Genomic DNA, 6,914 nt, shown 5'->3' on the forward strand with positions numbered 1-6,914 from the left:
AGTATTACCAGACTCCTCTAAACAGATGATAGGGGAATAACTTTTGCCATTCCAATATATAGCGGAATAACTGAACTTGGATATTGCAAAACAGAGTCACCTGCATGAGTAAGTTTTAAAACTGAGGGGATACCCCTGATGCTTCCAACAGACTTTATTCTCATGCTAAATTCAAAGTGGCTTTTTCCTGTGAGAGCAGTGTTTCCAACGTCACTGAATGGCTTGTAGTCTGAATGATTAAGGTGATAAAGGGGAATAGAACTGGTATGGAACTAGACTAGCTGTGCAGCTACTGCAGTGTAGTCTGCACTAGATTTCTGGGCTAGAATTTCCCTACTGGATCACTCTTTATTAATTCCTAAGCCTTTTAATTAGGTCTTGTATGAAAAGGAGCAAAAACCGGATGGAGAAGTCATTTAACTTTCTCTTGATCCAAGCCACTCTTAGCAGAATAATTTTCATTTTAAGCAGGAAGCTCTTTGATCCAGGCTATTATTCTACTGTAAGTTGTCTATAATGCTTCCACATGTACAATGCTTTCCCTACACTTTTCAGTACAATTTTCCCTAACAAGTCTGTTGCCCTATTTTACCCCATTGAAGTCAGTAGCCACCTTTGCAGTGGGCTTTAAATCTTGAGCTTATATAGACAGAGGAATAACTCTTTGCATTACCACAAGTAATTACATCTTACCTTATTACAACTTTATGTCCTATTTCTGTTAGATAAATGTTAATGTTATTGTGCTAGTAAGTTTATTAGCTTGTTGTAATATACATGCAGTATCCTCTAAAGTTTCTCCATAGAGCTTAATGGGACCATTAGATCTCAGAAGGACTGAAGAAAACTTTTCAGTAGGTTACCTATCACCTTGGTAAATTCTATTATCCAGTCCTAGCACTTTCTTCTGTAAAATATATAATCAGTTTACAACTGTTTTATACTTACCCTATTATGGGCTAATATAAAATTCTTTTCTATGTGTTTTGTGATGCAAGTCTTGCAGTCCTGGGTTAGTGGTGATAGGAGCGGAATAAACTGCCGAGTATGGGAGTAGCTCCCTGGCTCTCATGGACACTAATCGGTTTACATTCACTGGGGTTTTGGACCATTATTTGTAGATTCTAAATATGGAAGTCAAGATAGGTTTGCAGGTATAACTTCTGTAATTTATTGATCATACAGACAATGTGCAGGGTGTGTTCCTTGAAGTAGTGTGTAAGAATGCACACTGTGATTTAGTTGCCTTTAACCTGGAGAAGCAAGAATTAACATATTCACCCCTCCGTCTTAGCTGCATTTGGGGATAAACAAAGGCCTTCATCCTACCCTGAAAACACACAAGAGGACAAAATTCAGTCTGTGAGGGCATGCCCATTTCCAGTGAAATATTCAGCAAATATTGATTCTAAACTTGTATTTTCCTTTAATGTGCATATATTCAGGCTGAAAACTGCACTAAGCAAGCCTAGGAAAGTGTGTGCCTTCATCCACATTAATCACACAGACACTTAGCTACTTGGATTACAGAAGAAAGCGAGTCATCTACAGATGACAATGGATAAAAACAAGAGGGGAAAAAGTCCCCTAATTCTCATAACGCCTGCCTGTAGACATGACAAGGAGACACTTAAGGGAGTAATACAAACACAGAGCTGGAAGAGAAGCTGTGTTTCAGAGTCAACGTCTCCAACAGTCAGCAGTGAAGGTCATGTAATCCTTTCCAGAACCTGCTGAAGCTCTGAGTTAAAACTAGTTTGGCATCCAAAGGAGGGAGCTGCTTGGTCCCTTTATTCCTCTTGGGAAAGATACTTCTGCTAATTTACTGTATGTCAATGTGATGTCCTCTCTCTTTAGAGTTTCCACATTCATCTAGTCACAGGAGCAATCCTATCCTCATACGGATTTTATTTTGCTATTTGAAGGCAGATAATTCTAAAATTGCTCCTATACTCAGTTTGGAATTTACTGATGGATTATTATGCTGTCAGTAATTCACTAACTGGGGTCTTCCACAAATCTATAATCAAGCACAACACATTGTGGATATGTAGGGAAAGCATCCTTAGTAACAGCATTCCTGTGGTAAGGTGGTTTCAATAAGGTGAATCCATTCACCTAAACAATATTAGAGAGTGGCACTTCAAACATTTGAAAATATCACTAAATGGATAAAAAAATTACTGAGGAAACATGACAAATGTGAGCATGTTTGCATTTTTTCTGGGACAAAGGTAGGGCAGGTGATTTTGGATCATGTTTCCAGCCTGGCAAAGGAAGCTGATGCAGTAACTACAGGCATAAGTGACAAAGGAAAAAAATTATGATCTGTGTGCCCATGAGATGGCACCCTGAACCAGCAGTGCACACATGGATGTGTTCAGAGTTGGTTTTTTTTAATGGAAGGAGTGGATCACAGGTGCTTTAGTGAGAAGTAATTAATCCAAAGCATTGTCTCTCTGTTTTTATCACGCAGAAGTTGATCTTAGTCTTTGTACATTGGGAAACAGATAAAGTTTTAGAATAACGTTTCTGGGTTTTTGGTCTGGTTTACATATATTCATTTCCCCTTGTAGTTTGAATTCCTAGTTATATTGTGAGGCTATTTCCACAGGCTTCTCCAAGTAGTCAATCAAAGCTATGTCTTTATTAAGCTGATTTATTTGTATTATACTGAGCTTTATGCCTGGTGCAAAGTGTTGGGAGCAGCGTCTTTAGGGAAAATAGTCAGATCCTCAATAACCTGATTCCAGCTCGTGGGATCATTCATTTCCCATTCACTGGATTAAAGGTTTTGTTCTCACTGAAATCTGTCAGCTGTTTGGTTGCCTATTTCACTTTTTTTCCCCAATGAAACATATACTCAAGTTCAGAAGAGCCTCACTAAAAAAAAAAAAAACAACACAAAAGTGAGCACATGTAAATATGAGAAATTAATTTCCTGTGTGTTGTTCGAAGTATGGTGAGTAATACTTCTACGTCAGCAGACATACCTGAAGAAAACTGTATTGCTACCACACATGTTGGATCAGTGTGTTGCTATGTGACACCACCCTTTATACATATTGGTGCAGACGTCTTGGGAGGAAAAAAAAGAGAGACAGCTTGTTTCTGTTCAGTTTGTGTCTCTCTCAATGGAACCATGGAGTAATGCTTTGTTATTGTAAGTGGTATTTTATTTTCAAATTAGCTTGTGGTTGATGTGATCTTTGCTAGCATTTCTTATGCAATGAAAAATATTTTGGCTGTGGCTTATTCCTGTTGCTAAATAGTAATCTAGACCCATATTATATGAAAAATATGAAAAGCTCTGCTGTGTATACCTGTTTACAGACACTTCAGTCTTTCTTACCCTTTGAATATTTCTAATTGTGTTAAAGTTGTAGGTCACTAAATCAAAATAAAAGTGTTCAAATGACCTCCTATTTCTAGTTTCCTTGCAAGATCAAAAGATTATTGTGAAAGCTGTAACTTGATTAGAAGATCTTTCATGACTGATGGCATAGAAAGAATGACCAGTCTTGTTCTATTCATTATTCAGTCCTACTTGTAGATGATTTCCCTTGTGGTCTCCTAAGCATGCCAGCATTAATTGCAATCAGACATGCACTGAGAATTAGTGAGTTTGGGGGAAGGAAAAATAAAAGACTACAGTGAATGCATTGAGCCTCTGAAATAATTGAAATAGTTCTTCATGCTGTGTTGAGCAGCAAGAGTATTCCCTCCTGCCTCCTGCCAAAATGAGCTTGCTCGAAGAGTGGAGAGAAGGCTTTTTGCTTTCCAGAAGCATGTAGGAACAGTGTTCCTAGGAGGGAGTGGCAGGGAGAGCCAGGGGAGTGAGGACTGGGAGTAGGCTGAGTAACAGGAGAGTCACCTGGTGGGTCCCATCCCTTCTGAAACGATGTCTGGTGTCTGGCGTGCCAGTTCAGAGATGGAGATATGCAAATGTAACTGCTGGATCCTAGCATCCAACAACATCTTTGAAGTTTTCCTTGAGCTGTTGAAGACCTGGAAGAGTGAGGACAGTAATTCATTTACTACTTTGCCAGTAAACTGTAACTTGCCTGTGTTAAGAGGCTTCATACTTTAAGATTCAGTGTATTCCATGTTATACCCCCATTGTTTCTACCTTATTTTCTGAGATAATATCACAGTAGGAGGTGTCCAACTAACAGGGGGCTTAAAAATAGTATTGATTTTTTGATAAGGAAAAATCCCATTATGTGTTCTTTTCCTTTTTTTTTTTTTTAATATGATGATAGAAATACAGGTCATAATAGGTGTGTGTTGAAAATACTTTAAGATTAAACTGAACAGATTAATTTAGTGAAAGGTAAATGCAGGAGATAAGGAAGTTGATGCAAGTCAGACTGAGAAAGAATGTTCCTGGACAGGGGGAGAACTGCTTTACTTCTTGTCCTGTGCAAACCTCAACTAAGATTAAACATCTTATACTTTTCAAGTTAACATCTTTTACTTTTCCGCATCTTCCTTGTAAGACCCTTTTATATGCCAGCAATTCCCATACATCTGCATAAATAGCTAGCAGGAAGTCACAGTTATTTTAACAGTACCTCCAGGAGCAAATGAGCCCAAACTACCCATTCTTGGGGGAAACAACCTGCCCTCTGAACCACTCAGTTACCAGTGCCAGCATGTACTCCTTCACTTGAAGCATCTCAATTGCAGCAGTAATTATTAGTTTCATGGCACCATGATCAGAAATAAATAATTTCTCAGTATTAACCAGGTCAGATTGAAGGACTCTGTACCGCTACACAGTGCCACACCTCAGCTATCACAGAGCAGTTATCTACTGAAGCATAAGTGATGTTTACACACCTCCAGCTTGGCAATGTAGAGTCCTTTCCTTTTTCCACTGTCCAGCCTTTTGAGGCATATAGTTATATCTGTATTTTCCACTTCCCATTAGCAAGGAAATGAATCTGGTGAATTGTGCCATCTCTGTTAGGGCAATCTGGCTGTTGTCCACCTCCCTACAGCTTATCCAGAAGCTGCTGAGCTCCTTCACAGTGACCATACTTGTTAGACCTGGGTCTGAAGGAAGATTTGCTCCTGCAGAGATGGCAATGTTTGGCTTTAGATTACCTGCAGACATTTGAGAAGAGTCTGGCAGCCAACATTATTGTGTATTTTCATAAACATTTCTCTTACAGAAGACTTAATTAGATACATAACAATGACAGCCCAGATGGCACAGCTTAGCCAGCTGGCCTCTATCTTATTTTAATTGCTTAAACGTATCCACACCCTGTCTTTGTTTGAATTCACTTATGGCAAAGCATACAAATTTTAAATTTGCAGTCTGTCAATGATGGAAAGCGAACTCGATCTGCATCTCAGCAGAAAGAAAAACATAATTTCCTTTGGGTAACAAAAGCATAGTAGCCTTTTGGAAGGAAAAATGGGTAGGACCTGATCAGGGTGGTGTGGCCTGATTTATGCTCAAAGCAACACAGAAATATGTAATTCCAGACGGAGATAACATCTCCCCAATTCCCACTGTCACCAAAGAAGTATAGTGTCAGCGGAAACACATCCTTCAGTGTCCTACCCCTTTCATTTGGCCAGCTGGACACACCAGCACTGCAAAGCTGAATGCAAATTCAATTATCCTGCCTGTAACTTTTATAGTCTAAAGGTACGCAGGGCCACCTAGGGTTACTGAGGTGTGAACCTGAACTGTGCCTCTGATGTGGTGCATTGTTTCCTCATGGGGACTCAAGTGTAGCCATGGCTTCCCAGGGAGTACCTGCTGGTGTTGTCTGCAGGGGACTTTCTGTTCCCCTTCCACCTCTGGGGACAGCTAGCAGCAGGGAAGGCTGCTCCTCTGCAGACAACTTGTCTGCTAATGAGATGGAGCTCTTGCTTTACAGCAGTAAGAAAACAGAGGTTTTTCCTGGAGCGTTAACTCCAATCTGGCCTTGAGCTTTTAAGGCAGCCAAACACACACATATGCCTCTTAGACAGAATTAAGATAGTCTTAATGCATATACAGGTGCAAAGCGCCCAGCCACACACTCCTACGTGTTTTAGTTGTCTTCCCGGGTTTCTTTTTCACAGTGACAATTTTCCTGCAAATAGCAGCAATCCCAATGCTGTTTGGAGTACTGGTTTTGCTCAGGAGGTCTCTTAATTGCTCATCAACTCCTGCGTTCTCTCCTTTGTAGCCTTCGTTCATTCTTGCCTGGTGCCTGTACTACGCTTGCTGAAGGCAACGCGCAAGGCTGCTCTTTCCTGCCAGAGCTTGTTGTTGTATTCACCGGCTGGGCAGGCAAAGACAACTCTGGTGTGAATCATTTTGCTCCTCCAATGTAGGAGTTGCCATGAAGAATGATTAAGGGAGGGGAAAAAAAAAAAGCGAGAGTGAGAGGGAGTGTGTATGTGCACAAATCGAGGTTGGGAAAGTGGGAGTGGTGTCAATAAGTAGGCAAGTAACAAAGTCTTCCGCTCAGCAAAGTTTCAGCACGGGCAGCTAGTTCTTCGTGCTGTGCTCATTTCATTGATTCGTTTGCCAGGATTATAGCCTTGCAAAGTAAGTACAGCTTTTTTCTTCCTCTGATACTTTAACTTATGTTAGTCAACAAATCTTGGCTGTGAAACATAGCTGCGTAGAGGGAGCGGGATAAGGAAATTTTGTGCAGAAAGGTAGATATTATGTGGAATTAAAGGAGCTTTTTTTTACCTTCCCAAACTACAGTGTTTTAGTTTCATTCCAAAATTGCTGTATTTTTTATGCTATATTTCTTCCCTTCTGAAAAGATTCACTGGAAGTGGTGAATAGGATCTGGCTGGTGAGACAGCAAGGGCATTAGGAATTATTAAAATATGGTGGTTTATTGAAAATGGCTTTCCCCATATCAGAAAAAGCAGGTTGAGTATGATGCCATGGA

This window comes from Manacus vitellinus, unplaced genomic scaffold, assembly GCF_001715985.3.
Source record: "Manacus vitellinus isolate BGI_N305 unplaced genomic scaffold, ASM171598v3 scaffold_33_pilon, whole genome shotgun sequence".
Lineage (NCBI taxonomy): Eukaryota > Metazoa > Chordata > Aves > Passeriformes > Pipridae > Manacus > Manacus vitellinus.